At 43.1% G+C, this 15,752-nt stretch overlaps 1 protein-coding gene across 1 annotated transcript in view; it reads left to right on the forward strand.

The window, feature by feature from the left end:
* The first annotated feature begins 3,604 nt into the window (after window positions 1–3,604).
* Window positions 3,605–15,752, forward strand: part of GLI2 (GLI family zinc finger 2) — a 188,547-nt gene continuing 176,399 nt past the window's right edge. The window contains exon 1 of the mRNA XM_014871742.2: window positions 3,605–3,736. The gene's annotated coding sequence lies outside the window, so the exon portion shown is untranslated. The remainder of the gene's footprint in view (window positions 3,737–15,752) is intronic.

Genomic DNA, 15,752 nt, shown 5'->3' on the forward strand with positions numbered 1-15,752 from the left:
AAAGAAAATAAGGCTTAATCAAAATGTAGAATGTAGGAAGATGGCACCTGCCTTGAGAAACTTAACACTGAAGCTTTTAACAAGAGACAACACATACGTGGAGGCAGATAGGAATCAGAGCTGCATATCATCCCCATGAGTATTGTCTCATTGTCTACCCACAGTTACAATTTCCCCCAGGTAACAGGGCAACTTGAAAAAAAGGAAGGAATTTACTGTGCCAAAAAATCTTTCCCATTCTCTTAGTAAAATTCTGAGCCAGCATTGCGTATGACATTGTTAATTCATTAAATATCATTGTGATTAATTACATTCGGTAGATACGAGGTGCATTCAGGTTCAGTGCAACTTCATTGACCCCAGAGCTGGTACAGCTGTTTAAATCAGGGCAGAGCTGGTCATGTACTACTTCCCACTTGGACTTAAACCAGACATCATATAGATATGAGTTGCATGAAACATGGTTTTAGGCCTCTATCTCCTAGTGATCATCCCACATGTAATTATTTTCTACATTCTAAAAGAGAAGCATATTTAAATGTGATCTTTTTTTCCTTGTAGCTTCTACCTGTGAATATCCTTTGGAATACTCAAATGGACCTTTTAATTTACCATAAGGATTTATGAAGATTTATAGAAATACATTCTATAGACACGCAGAACAGAGTGGAGCATTCCCCATTGGTTTTCCAACAATTTTCTTTTAAGATGTACTTTAATAAGGAATTACAGTCTCTTTTCAGAACTATATCAAACACTTTTAACAGCTACATTTGTGCCTTTTGAGGCTAGTCTAACTTCCAGATTTTTTACATTGACCTAACAGAAATGGGACAGATCCCAGATTAGCAATCCTGGACCTGGTGGTATGTCAGTCTTTTATCATTGTGAGAGGGTTTTTTTAAAAAATTGTGATTAAAAAACCCTCTTTCCTTAGTCCTGAACATTTTGGAATGTATCTTCTATATCCACATGATCGTGCTACAGCAAGTAAGTGCACGTTGTCACGTATCTTTACATCCCTACTTGGTTTCATCCCTATCAAGCTGTATAAGAGCAGGAGGGAAGACCAGAGGGAAGGTTTGCACTTTGACCCGTTGTTCATATTTTGGTTCTTTTATGTGTACCAAATGTCAGTCTTTCTGTCGTCTATTTAATCTCGGACACCTATGGAAGATTAAGAGAGGGCAGTTCAATGAGCAGAGCAGGAGAGGGAAGGATAGATGAGCTACAGCAGGCAGATAATGTAAAAGCCAACTCAAAGTTCTCAAAAAACTCCAGCCGTCACCAGCCGTCATCCTTCAGACAAAAAGGGGGAGTTTCCATTCAGGCTTTAAAATCTCCATCTTCTAAAAGATTGGCATGTGAGAATTCTAGAAGGGAAAACTATCCTTCTTTACATAACTCTGAATTAATCCTTTAATTCTTCCTTCTTTTGATTTTAAATATGTTCTTGGCCAACAGTCTGGATATACACATATTTATAACTGTGCAGCAAGAATTTAGAACATATCTAGTGTTAATGTTTTGCCAGCTTGTTTTGATCCATCCAAAACCCCATTATTCTAACCTATCTCCCAAGCTGCAGGGTCATCTTTCCCAAGTAAAGTATAAAATACTTTACTGGGAATAAATGTGGGCTTTGTTTTTGGAGATCAAAGACTTTTTTTGATCCTTCTTTTGGTAACCAAAGGCCCCTCTCCCTTGCATGGTGCTCATCAGTAGTAGGTGCAATGAAACTCCTCTCAGCACAAAATTGTCCACTCGGATGGGGTAAGGTTGTGCTGCTGTGCCAGCACTGACTGCATGTGTGCCACGGAGAGAGGAGGGAATTTCTTTAGATAAAACATTGAGTGCATATTAATACAAGACTTTGACCAAAAAAAAAAAAAACAACCAACAAAAAACCGTTGCAGTATTGGTGGTCGGCAAAATAACCTGCCTCACAGTCCTTCCCGGGCTATCTGAATGGAATAAATGGGATTTGGGATTTCATGGTGAGCCAGTTGCCACCCTCAGATACCAGCCTTCTAATGACATCCAAGAAAGAAAGGAAAAAAAAAAAAAAAAGAAAAAGAAAAAGAAAAAAGTGTAAAAAAGGTATGTGTGCAAAATTTCAGACAGAAGGCACCCAAATTGGTAGCTGGTTTTTAGGATTAAAACTGTAATATGGAGCAGTCCAGCCAGGTTGCTTTGCACAGGCTAGAAGAGGAAGGTTTCTGAGTGGTTTGTGCTCATTTTCCACTTGCCCGGACCTGGGCTGCGTGTCGGGCAAATCCGCTGGCAAATGTTAACACTGCCCAAGGGACTGAAAGTGAAGCTGGGGGCTGATGTGGCATGCGGTTGCCATGGTACTGGCCATAATCCTGCCGGAGTCAGATACCCTGATGATACGGCGAGTTTGAGCTTGCTCTGGGGTACAGCGCAGTGACCCTTCCCAACAGCATCTGGTTGTGTTTTAAACTTTTGATAAATTCCATAGTCAAAGAAATCAAAACAAATCAAATAACAAGCCCAGCCTGGCCAAAGTCCAAGTTCAGGCTGCTGCGTTTCTCGTTGGTACTGCTGTTTAATGTAGATCGGAGCAAAAGCTAACGTATTCAGGGTGGCAGCGAGGCACTTTTTGGTGATTCTTTTTCCCTCCTCGTAGCCTCAGTCCCAAAACACGAGGATGAAACTAGATTATCGTGCTCCGGTGAGGTTGCTTATCGCGTTTAGGGCGCAGTCTTTAATGAACGCGTTCCTCCCCCTGGATGTTCCTGGCGGGTAAAGCCGCCCGTGTGCGGGGATGTTCCGCGGAGCTCGGCTGCCTCCAGCCCTGCCGCGGCGGGGGCTTGAAAAAGTGGCGCAAACTCGCGGGGAAAAAGCAACCACCAAAGTTGGAGGAAAACCACCCCCAGCTCCATCCCCGCCTCTGCGCGAGCGAATCTGCACAGGCCAAACTTGCGCTGCTCGGGGAGGAGGGGGAGGCTTTCCCCGAGCAAGGGGGATCGTGTGGGTTCGCTGCAGATGCGCTCCAGCTGAGCGGGGCGTGCGGGGGCTCCCGGCGGGGCCGGGCTGGCGCAGCGGATCCCACCGCGCCCCACGGAAAGCCCCGCACCCCAAATGGTGCGGTTCGCCGAGGCGAGGGGGTGATCCGGGATGAAAGGGGCTGGGGGGAGGAGGGAGAAGATCCGGAGCGGTGCGCTACTCCCGCGCCAAAAGGGTGGGAAGGTTTAGATTTCCCTTTTTTTTTTTTCTTAAAGGGCGGGTGGAAGGGAAAACAGACCCTAGAGCCAGTTTTCCTCTTGTGTCAGGGCTTGAAAGCGCTCCAGCGTCTTCCTGCAGGCTGCTCAACTTCATCCATCGTGTGCATGCATGCGTGTGTGTTATCTATTATATACATAAAGTGGGTGTACGTGTGCGCTCCGTGTCCCGCCGGCGGCCCGGGCGGATGGGCAGCAGGAGCCCCGCACCTCTGCACGCCGCCCCCGGCCCTCCCAGCCCTCCCTCGCTCCCCGCCCGCCTCCGCGGAGCTGCTCCGCGGCAGCAGCCCCAGAGCAGCGCGCCGCCGCCGGCATCCGCGGCAGCTTTTGGCGAGGAGCGGAGCGGAGCGGGGGAGAGGCACAAAAGGGAAGGACGGAGGGAAAGTCCCTCCCACGCCCCCCTCCCCCAAGTTTATGATGGGGGTCCGGAGGAGCAGCGCTGCTCCGCGGCAACCGCTCGTCTGCTGAAAACTTGCTGCTCCGCTTTTTGGGTAAAGTTGATGCTTATTGTGTCTTTTCATTGTGCTTTTTATTCTTTTTTTTCTCCTCCTCTTCTCCCGCTTTGGTTGGAGCTGCCCTGCGCCGGTGGGGGGTGTGTGTGAGGGAGGGTACAGATTTGGTGAGGGTCTCTCCTCGCAGCGGGTGCCCGAGGGGGGCCCGTCCCGTGTGTCCCCCCCAGCTCGCAGGTGAGCGGGGAGGATGGGGCCGCGAGTGTGTCCGCTGTGTCCCCCCCTTTCCCCGTCCAGATCCCTCCGGGACCGTGCCTCCATGGCCATTGTTTTTCCCGGGGGCTGCGGTGACAGTCCCAGCCCCGGGCTGCTGCCGGGACCGCCTTGCCCTGGGTCCCGAAGAGACGGCAGGGCTCCCCCAAAGCCAGCATTGAGTTTGTCTTTTTTTCAGAAGAAAAATGAAGTTGCCCCCTCTCCTCCTTGTCATCCCCCCATCCGGGAGGGGCAATCTTTCGACAAGTATATTTGCTGAGGAATTTAAAAAATTCCCTGCTGCAACTTGATCCCTGTGTGATGAGGAGCGGCTTGGAGAGACCCGGACTCCAATCCTATTAAGGACTTAGAGAGTTGAGAGTTTTTCCCCCGGACTCGGTGGCTTTAAAACAATCAGGGAGGAGGGGAGGGAGATAGGCTCATCTAGATGCCTTTTCTGCCTCAAGTGATTGCCATCATTTCCTGGGAAACCTTGACTTTTCCAGCGCGGGGGCTTAGGGTGATTTATCGGTGGTCCTGCTGCCGGCTTTTCCGAGGTTTACGGGCTTATTTATTTATTTATTCATTTAGCTAACCTGCAGCCAGGGCTTCAAAACTTCCCGGGCCGGAGCTGTGGCTTAGGCGCGGTGCGCGCCGAGCGGCGCCCCTCGGCGGAACCGGGACCGGGACCGGACCGGCTCGGCCCCCGCTCCATGGCCCGGGTGACCAAATGTCCAGGCGCGGGGGGTCACAGCCGGCCGGGCCAGCCCAGCAAAACTTGTGTCTTCCTATAGCTGCCCTCGCATTTCATACTGCCCCAGGTGCTGGAAAACTTCGTGCGTACTGAAATTAGCATTTTATTGGCGTATGGCGTTTATATTTTTACGGCCACAGATAAAGACACTGGTTGTAAAACCTTGTCCACCCCCTACCAGTCCCCTTTTTTTTTCTTTTTCTTTCTTTCTTTTTTTTTTTTTTTTCCAACTGAGGCTCTTGGGATGTACAAGAATTTGAAAGTAAGCGTTACTAGCATGTGCATAAAACAGCATTTAAACAAATATTGTATTGGCATGTGCTGTGGAATTGGTGCCAAAAAAGTTAAGTAAATAAGCCATGAAATTCAAAATACACACAAGTGGAATAGACTGATTTGTTATAAGACTTGCTGATTTTATCTGTTTGTTTTAGCTACCTTGCTTTAAGAAAAACTTCGGAGGTCTTTTTGGGTTTGGTTTTGTTTTGGTTCTTTTTTAGTTCTAAACCTAATAAAATTAGCTTCATTAGAAAAGAAACTACATTCATCTGGAAAAGAGGATCTTGCTAAATAATTAAATAATTGTTAATGCTGCTGGGATGTTTGAGTTACATGATAATTGCTGCATACAGCAACTACGGTTGGTGAATTGGTTTGGTTCAGCTTTTCTGATGGGTGGATATGGTAATTTGTATTTTGGCTGGAACTTCAGGAAATGGTGGCACCTGTCAAACTTTGAATTGCAATAAAAATGTGGTATTGAATGTTATTGCAAAACTGACAACTTTTAAGAAGCAAATGAAATTCATTACGGCTTCTCCACTGTAAACAACTCTTGGAAATTTGTCATTTGATTGAAAGCATGACCTATCTGTAGCACTGAAAAGTGCCTGATTCACTGAAGATGAACTTGTTAATCTATAGGTATGTGTATATCCAGCCTCTGGTGTGTGTTTGTGAAAGAGTTGATTTTTAAAGCAAGTTGAGGTAAGATTCACTTCATCTCGAATCTTGCTGTTGCTTAAAGTATGTGACTTTGAAGTGCCCAGAAATGCAACTGCTGTTCTTCAAAGGAAAACAGATCTCGAGGACTGTTTCCAACTTCCTTTCAATGTCTTTCTTTTTTTTCCCCCAGTGTGTCAAAGGGGATGTATACAGATGGACAAATACTATTTGTGTTAGGTCATTCAATTAGAGAAAAATTAGAGCCATAGAAGAATTTGAAGTAGATGCATATGTCAATATAAATCTAGCATAATTTCATTGAAGCTGCTCCAGGTTATACTTGGGTAAAAAAGAACAGAACTTGACCTCAGACATCCAATACATAGCAGCTTGCATTCCCAAATGTCACACTGAAGTCACATTTAGAAAAGGCAGCCTTCTGGCTGCATATATATAATGAGCAGTATTTTTGTCATTGTTTTAAAAACCAGTTTGAATTTCTATGTCAGAGAACCAATTTTGGTTATGATTTCTGCGATTCTCATGATCTTACAAGTTTATACCACAACTTCCCTTTTAGTGGCACAGTTGTATAGAAGCTGCACAGGGTTTGGGTCTGTGTGATCAGCTGTATACAGAAAGGGTTATGTGGTCCCTACAGTTTTGTCTGACTTGAGAATATATTTTTCATGATCTCTATACTTTATTTCTATTTAGAACGTTTGAATTTTCAGTCCTCTGGACCCATTTTTTTTTTTTTATTTAAGAATAAGGTAGAGCATATGGCCTAATAGCAGTTGCATTATTCTCATTCTCTGTTTGCAAGTACGGAAGACACTTGGTTAACTGCCTGCCCCTGTTTTTGGTGGCCTACTGTAAGCCAGTTGTTTGCCCTGTAGTCTGAAAGGTACACAGATACTTCATGCTTTTGTACTCTGAGAAGTGCTCTGTTCATAGTGAAGTTTCCAGTGCAGATTAGTGAAGGCAGTGGATTCAGTAAGCAGTCACCAAAATCTGTATGCATTTGTGGAGCAAACACCTATCTATTGCCCCATCACAAAGCCTCCACTTAATAATCTGGCCAAGGATTTCAAGGCAGTGAGTTTTTTCAAAGAAGCTTCTTAGGAACATTAGATGTGACTATAGCATCAAACTAATTAGTTGCCACTCCATTTCTGTGAAGCTTCTAGGGCTTTATAGAAATGCAATATTTGCACTTCTCACTTGCTGCTAAGGCATTGAGGTTAAGCGGTCTCTGCTTTTTGTCCGCTTTCTTACTGATGGGAAAGATTCCAGGGCATTGTTCGAGAGCTGCACAACCCCCTTATGTACCTGGGTAAATATTTTAAACAGTTGCACATTTGGACAACTTGCCACAAAGCATTAAGTGGTATTTAGGGTTTGCTTCAGCTCTGTTGCCAGGACCCTTTTAAAGAAAAGTGAAATAACTGTAGGTGTTTGGGAATTAATTAATACAACACTAAATAAAATAACAGCAAAGACTGAGTCCTCGTGTGAATGACAGCAAGAAGGGGTTGTGTTAGGCAAATAATACATGTGTGCCCGTGCATATCTACATATACGTACACACATTGTGTGTATGCATGGAATATGCACAATTCATGACCTGTGTATACAGCAGATCACATATATATGCATCTTCTAGAAACTAACTGGTGTTTGGTGTAAAAGGAACGAGAATTGTGTCTTGCATGGCAATCTTGATAATTCAAGAGGCAAAATTGCAGGCTTCCCTTGTGAACAAGTGTCTGGAATGGAAATGGTGGGTAATCAGGTCAAATTTTCTACAGACCAGTTCCAATTGAGAGTGAATACATGTTAGATGTGTGTAGTCCAGGAGAGGCCACAGAACTTTTGTTCATTCACTCTTGGCTACTGTAAAACCACACCCTATATTAACTTCTTGTAAACAAAGTGAACCCAAATACACTGAAGCTGAAATGTGTTGCACAAAGGGAACAGGAAAATTGTCCTTTAATTCAGAAGGTCAGAGCTGTAAAAATTGTTTGAGATTTGTGAATGTTCAGTACCACAGCAAAAAGAGGCCTCGGTGCCTGGAAGTGGACACTCAAATTAGAAAAAAATTGAAAATAGGCTCCCTTGGGCTTCTATTGTAATGAGTGGAAGCATTTCTGATACTGTCATGGGCATGACTGCCCAAATACATTAGTCACTGGTGAATCTTTTCTCATCGTTTCACAATTATTTGTGATTGGCTGTCACCTTTCTGCAATTATAAATATTCTAAGAGGAAACAATACAAATTAGAACTGTAGGTACCAGGATCTTTGTACTGGATGTATTTCTTTTTACTTTCTAAGTGTTCTTTTTCATATGAAAAGAGTCTTGCAGCTTTATCCTTATTCAAGTCTTTTCTTTTTGTATCTACTGGGGAGAAAACCATTAATTTTGAGGAATGGTGAGAGTAAGCCTTAAGCTGTCTTTGACATTTTAGTTTAACTTGAATAGGTTAATTTTTTTTTTTTTTTAAAGAAAACAAGTTGGTGGGAAGTGTGTTTTAACTGTGAGCACCCGATTCCGACCATTAGCATAAGAAAAAAAGTTTTAGTGCATTTACTATTGTATTGAATGAAGAGTTCCAACAGTCAGGGAAAAGAAAGTAAAAGGCTGTAAAGAAATGATGGTCTATTCAGATTATTCAGCAGCCCAGAGCTCTGGTCATCTGCCTCTGAAATCTGTGATCGGGATATCACTTTTATCTTCCTGTGCCTTTCTCTCGCCTTTTTCACATGTTCACTTTTGTCAAGGTTTATTGATCACGTTTTCTTCTGTGTAAATCTGTGGAAAATTTAATGAACCAAAAACAGCTGAGAAATAAAAGGAACTTTTTATTCATTAGCCACTAGATTGAATTTTGTTCTATAGTCACTACCCTCTTGCCTCCCATGTGCCTCATTGTGTCACTCCTGGAGCAGTTACAGTATGTACAGTGAGATGGCCACATTATTAATTCTCTTCCAGGGAAAAGTTTGTTTAAAGTTGTGAACTCATGGCAGCCCCACCTCTGCTCCTTGGCTTTTCTCTGCCTTCCTGGCATTTGGATTCTTGACTGTGGTGCCTCTGTCACTAAATACCTTTAAGTGTGTATTCCGCAGAGCATTTACCTCTTCAAGAATTAAACGTATTTGCTGCCTAGCAATTAAATCCAAATTTAAATGATTGCAGATTAGCAGTAGTTATTTACAGTCCTGATTGTTTTGGTGCTGTGATCCTTGTTCATTACACATCTGCTTTGCCGTGGTGCTGCCCCAGAGCGCTTTGTGATGCAAATGCTTTTGTTAACTTACAAATAGTTTCAGTATCTAGATCATCTCAGGTGACATATTTAAGTCGCTTCTTTTTTCCCAGATGGACTTAAAAAGCTGTAATTAAATGTGGCTTCCAGTATGATTAAGCTTTGCTAACATTTTCCATGGAACGATTTACTTGAACTCTGGCACTTTCTGAACCTGTCACTGGAAGATTTTTCAATAAACGCCCCTTTTAACATTAATTTCATTTCATTTAGTGCAGCTTGTAAGTGTAGGGAAATGAGTTAAAATGAAGCATATATCTACCTGAGAGATTACTCGGATGTTTCTTGATTCTAAAGAACTTTATAGCTATCCCATGTTAAATGCTAAGCCTAAATCCCAGGGGAAGCAAAACCATAGAGTTTTGTAGAATAGTCCTAAATACTCTCCTAATGACTAGTAGCATCAATCCCGATACTTCTAAGGGATGATCTAAAAGCCACAAAAGGGACTCTGGGCTTGAGCTTGTAATTTCAGCTACAGTGATGGCACATCTGTGACTGCATCTGGTTTTCTGTGAAAGGAGTGACTTTGTGTTCTGTAGGAGTAGACACTTGCAAGCTTGAACTGCCTGCAAATCTAGAGAGGACTTGGTGCCCAGCAGAATGAACCATGCTGGAAAAATCTGGGCTTCTAGGGGGGTGGGGGCAGAAATAGTAATAAAAAATCTTCTATCCCCTGTGAAATGTAGGATTTTAGTGTAGATGACTCATTCACATGAAACTAATGAAATCTCTCCAGAGGAAGATACCTTCTCTGGGATGCTCCACTGCACAGTGGAAGCCAGTGTGGGTCCAGCCCCTCTGAGACCAGCACCTGTGGTCACAGCCACTCACCCCTGCTATGGGGTGGCAAATACCCCCAGCAGGGGACCAACTGGTCCTTTGCAGAATGTGCAAGGGATGGTCAGCTGCACAGCTTAATTCCTGCGATGGCAGTGCAAAAACTTCCCGTGTTAGAAATGCAGTTGTGGAGTGGCGATGCTGTAATATTAGTGTTGTGGCTTATATTCATCATTAAGAGCTTAAAATATCCAGTCTCTGGAAGTTAAATCCTGTTTTGTTTAAATGTCCTGTATATTTAGTTATTATATTCTATTCAAACAAACGGATCACCTGGAAATAGTTTAGCATTGCGTTACGCAGTTGAGTCTGTCGCTTAAAATTAACTGAAAACCCCTTGAAAACATCTCACCATGTAGTTTTTTTCAGCTTGGAAAGTGGCATTCCTAGCTAGAATCAGTGTATTGCTCCCCTCCATGCTGACCTGAGGAGCTCTATTAGAGCCCTTTATCACGCTGTCTTTAAAAGCAAGGTCTTGTTGATTGCAGCGGTGTTAAAAGAGCATCAGCTCCCAACGCCAAGATCGCTCCTTTTCACAGCAATGCTCAGCAATGCCCCTTTGTGCGGGGGACAATGCAATAAGTCAGACAGGACTTTCTGAGCCACCTCTATAAGGAACTGTAAGGGCTGCTGAAGTACACTTGTGTTAAGTTGAATTGATTGAAATTTAATGGCTGTTAGTAGCTATGAATGGTAATGATTTTCTAGAGTATCTTCACCATGCTTGACATTAATAACTGTAGAGTGTGTATGTGTGACGCTAGTATGTTATTCATTTTTAAAGATGCTTTCTTCCAGCCCTCTTTCCCATAATTTAGTTGTTTTGATGCTTCAGAAAAAAAAAAAAAAAATCTTGTGCTTCCAAGAGCACGTACATCTTGTCAACATAATTTTGTGCTCAAGATTTTTATTTTTTCCAATTCTAACATAAATCAGACTACAATATAGTGAGAGTGATGAATTTGTTTTACATGCCATCATGAATTAATGTTATGCAAATAAAAGCTTTACAGGTGCCATGATTTACTTAATAATTTCAAGTTCTAATATTTAAGCTCATTCATTATGTTCGAGTAAAAAAAAACCAACACAGCATGTTCATATTTTAAAACGTGAAATGTGAGATTTGTGTGCATTTGCTGTGTATAGTTGCTGTGTAAGCACATTTGATGGCTAAGAAAGAATCAATCAGTGTTTGCATTCGGCATCCTATGCCTGTAGATGTTACAGAGACATTTCAAAGAGAATAATCAAATATTTGTATCTAAGGAGAGGAAGACGGTGGTAAAATATCCTTCACAGATACAAAGAAGCAGAACACTGCCGAAGAAAAGTTTTTTGCCTTCAGAATTTGATCAGGATTTTGCTATGCAGAGTGGCCTTTATTTCATCCTGAGCAGTTTGCTCCCAGACCTGCTGCCTTTGCTGCACGGTGAGGATGAACTGAGGAGCTGGTGAGAGCTGGAGGCATCCTGGGTCAAAGGTGAATGCGAATGTGATCGCAGGGTTTCCAGGCTTTGATATAATTTTTAGTGTGCTTCCCAAAGGCTAAGGACAAGGGGGAGAAAGTTTGACACATAAATACGTCTTGAATCTCTGAAGATAAGAATAGATTTTGACTTTATTTCTCAAAAATTGAGGTCACAGTGGTCTGATGACAGGCTGAAAGCCCATCACTCAATTTTTTTCCTGTTTCTTACTTTTCTTTATTTTTTTTTCCAAATGAACAGACAGATTCTTATTTTTGATACATTGTACACATTGAGTTAGTGACAGCATATTCAGGTTTTGAAGTTTGTGGCCCTGGGATCAAGGTTTAGCACCAGCATTCAGGCCTCCCCGTGTGAGAGGGAGTAATTTCACTGATAATGCCATAAAAGAATCAAACCTCTTAAATTTGGTAACAGTGAATTAAAAGTGAATCTTTACAAAATGCAAGTTTTTCTGTGATTCCTGCAGTTCGTAGTTGTGGGAGTAGGCTCAAGAATTGCTCCTTGACCTCTTCAAGCCCAGGGGACCATTGGCCAGGGAGCAGAGTGGTACTTGGCTTTTAGTGATTTTGACAACTTCTCCTTTTTGCTCTGTGTTCTTGAGGAACTCAGAGGAGTTCATTCGGATGGCCATTCAAGCCAAGGATTTAGCTGGGTGTTAAAGAGCCATTTGGGAAGTGGCACACAGTGTATGTACCGTGATCAAGTTAATTATGTTGCTTTGGCAACCCCAGCTTTGGTATTTCCTGACTAGGACTCGTTGATGGACTCATATTCCAATATCTGGCGTCATCAACACTAAAATCTTCTACAAAACCAAGTCAGTGTTGTAAAAAAATAGCAGAAAAAAGAGATGGAGGATTTTTCTGAGAGTCTAATTCATTGTTTTACAGGCTTTGTGTTGAAGTAAGTTTCTGTTTAGAATTTTAAAGTATAAATTCCATTGTAGGAAATACAGTAGCAATATAATTCTTTTCCAGTGGACTCCAAGTGATTGTTTTAGAATTCCTTTTGTGGAGAATTTCAGCATTTTGAGGTTCTATTTCAATTCACAATAAGTCAGATTTGGAAACCTTAAATTTCTTTGTAACTGCAGTAACTGGATTCTTAACTTTGCTCTCTGCTTCTGAGGGCTGTCAGGGAACACAGGGCTGAGCACAGCACATGTGTTACTGAACCATGTCCATGGCCAGTTTTTTATTCTTTGATTTATTGTGTGTGCTGTTGGGGTCTTTTTCCCATTTTTTTCAGAGAAAGGGGAATGAGGAGAGAAAACATTGTGCATATTGGGGTTGCATTATCTCAGCAAAGCTTGGACTTTTTTAGAGACCCTGCAGCATTCTAAATCTCCATTTTCTATTTGAGAAAATGTTCCTACTACTGTATTTTACTCCAAGACCTCTAGCAGGGCTTTGTAAAATTTAAACTATGTGTTGGACTTCTTCTGAGATATGCAGTGATGCTGGAGGTGAGTTTATCCCTCTGGGACAAAGCACATAGAGGAAGTGGGCGGTGAAAGGCAGGTCTAGATCTGTGTCGAGAGGATGGGGATGAAACAGGGCAGTGCTGGCAGCTGCTGGAGGTTGCACCATTCTCCCAGGAGTATGCAGGGTGAGGGATCTTCCTCTTCTCCGTTCCAGAGGGCATTCCAAAGTGCAGATGGCAGGGGGATCTTTGCCAATGCATTTGTTTCCTTCAATCTCTTCTCAGGGTAGAGAGACACCCAAAAATCAGACTCCATCCAAGCTGTTGAAGGTGAGAGATGAGATGGACTTTCTTGGCAGAGAGGAACTCACTGCTTGTGAGTTGGTGTTGCTTTCTGCTGCCCGCTTTGGGCTGGCCCATTTCTGGCCACTGTGGATTTCTCAGTTGGTGGCTTTCCAGGGAGGCACTGCCTCAGATCAGGCTGGGAACTTTCAGTGCATTGGTGCAGTCAGGTGATGACATGCTCCAGCTGTCAGGCTGGAGGAAGGGGACACAAAACAACTTGGGACCCCTAACCCTGGTTATTTTGGTGTCTTCTTCCTTCTGTTGAAGATGCAACTTTTCAGTTTAAGGGGGCCTCCCGGCATCATCCCACTCCCTCCTCCTGTTACTGCATATGAATAGCTAGTGCATTCACGGAGTTTACCAGAATCAGATCTCCAGTGAAGTGTAGGATGCTCCAGTGGAAGTGAAGAAGGCACCCACTCAGGATGTCTCCTTCAAAGTGACTTCTCTCTCCTTTCCTCAGTCACTCCTTTCTCCTGGTGTGGTGCAGCCCAGGGGCTCCCACCTGGGACTAGCAGGCTGTTAGCCCTGCTCTAACGGAGGGGGAGCAGTTGGGGGGTTCTGATCTGGTTTATTTTTTCCTCTCTTGCCATGTGTTGTTGGGTTGCTAGGATGAGGTCTGTAGTCCTGGTGTGCTTTCTGGGTGTGCTAAACCACTCATCCCACAAACCTCCCATGTAGGCTGGACTGGGAGTCCTTGGTGCAGCAGTTCAAACAGAGTGCAGTGCTGCAGGTGCTCTTTTGCTGGCTGATTGCTTCAAATGTCACACCTATCCTCGGCTTAATGTCTGTGCTGTTTCAACATCTCATATGAGCTAATGCAGTTTAGGCATCACCCATTTCTCTCTCTCTCTCCCTGGAGGTTACAGATTTCCAGACATCCTTGAGATGGAGTTGTAAGGTCATCAGTGGCATTTTTAGGTCACAGAACTGCAGGACCTTGTCTTCTTGCCAGCTAATCAAATGACTAATTAGTTCATATATCGCTGCTGTTATCTTTCTCTCTAGCTTTGGTTCAGCTCTGCAGGATGAATCCTGCTAGGAGATGACATCTGAGAATTATTTGATTGGAAACTTAGAGGCAGATATGGTCAAGAGACTCTGTATGAGCAATCACTGGTGCCTGTGTTAGTCTCTGTACCCTAATTCATCCATGTGTATTAATGCATCTGTCAAAGCAAGGTATTTAAAAACAGCCTTGCTCTAAGCCTTTCTATGATTATGGCAGTGAATACTCAAAATATGCAGCACTTTTAATTCCATTGTAATTTGAGTAATTTCCCCAAGACTGTATTTTTAGCAAAGGTAGCTGTATACATATATTCTAATTTATTTTGATCTATGAGCAATTTTACATCTGGGCACTTTATCCTGCACCCTCTTAAATGCTCACAAATAGGGACTTGGGCCGTGCAAGCTTTTGTGCGTATCACAGCTACATTAACCCACTTTATTTCACACTTTTCTCAGGTGTTGATGGCATCTGGTTGTGACAGATGCTTTCTGATAAAGCCTTCAGATCAACATGCCTTTGGAGACATCAGTGCTCTGTGTTGGTACTTGCAGACTGCTGTATCCAAATACTCTTCTTTAATTGTCTTATTAAGTAGAGAATTAAGCTGTGTGCTTTGACTGTTTTGGTGCCAGTGATTCTTACTGCAGGCTTTGGCACGGCACCACGTTGTGTTTTAAAGAGACAGCATCACTTTAATGATGTGGGAATTGAGTTGGAGGATAAAAATCCGCTGAGAAAATGGCTGACTGAAAGTACAGTACGTAAAATCTGATTTTATGTTCTTCCCCTCCGACTATTAGGTGGGAGGTTTAGTTCAAATGCCTGCGATGATTTAAGAAATAAAAAGCAGAAATTCTCCCTGCTGCCAGACCACAGGCTCCTCAGCGCCAGACTTGCAGACGAATGTCACATGTTGCTGTATGTTTTGAAAGCATACCATGTGTTATTCTTTAGCTGTCTCAGTCTTCCCCCCCAGCCATATCATCTTCCCCCTAGCCAGTCTCACAGAAAAACTTTTAATGAAATAAACTTTCCTCTTCCCCCTGTCCGGTGCAGACCCCAGGATGTGTTCCCCTGTACCTGTCACTCCATGTGAAGGTCTCTGCCAGCAAACTTGCAGAAGTGATTTTAACTTGCCTTCATGTAACTCTGCCTCTTATGCTTTAAATCAGGCACTTTTGACACTGCTATTGCAGCTTATGTTGTGCGTTAGGATCAAGAGCTCACAAATGACTAAACATATGGTTAAAACTTTTTTCATGAAATATAATATGTTTCAGTTTAACTCGGCTGTGGGTCTAGATAACAAACCTCCACAGTTTGCCATGAGAATAATTGCATTTCCAGAAACAATTTTTTACTCCTCCTTTTCTACTGTCTTGGATTAATGTTTCCTCCAGCTAATGACAGGACTGGACATGCAAACTGGATTAGAGCATAGTGTGAGTAGTATGAGCTGAACATGCTGGCATCTCACTTTATTGCCTACAAGGTTAAGCAGTTTACTGTGAGGTGGCAAAAAGTAAACTGAAAGCGAAAAGGGAAATTAGTCCAGATCTGTTGGGTTCGGTCAGCGATGAGCGTGGCTCCCAAGGCATTTGCATCTGAAATGTTGTTTTGCCCTGGAGTTTCCCACTGATGGCCAACTTGTGCTT

Source organism: Sturnus vulgaris, chromosome 7 (genome assembly GCF_052056855.1).
Source record: "Sturnus vulgaris isolate bStuVul1 chromosome 7, bStuVul1.hap1, whole genome shotgun sequence".
Taxonomy (NCBI): domain Eukaryota; kingdom Metazoa; phylum Chordata; class Aves; order Passeriformes; family Sturnidae; genus Sturnus; species Sturnus vulgaris.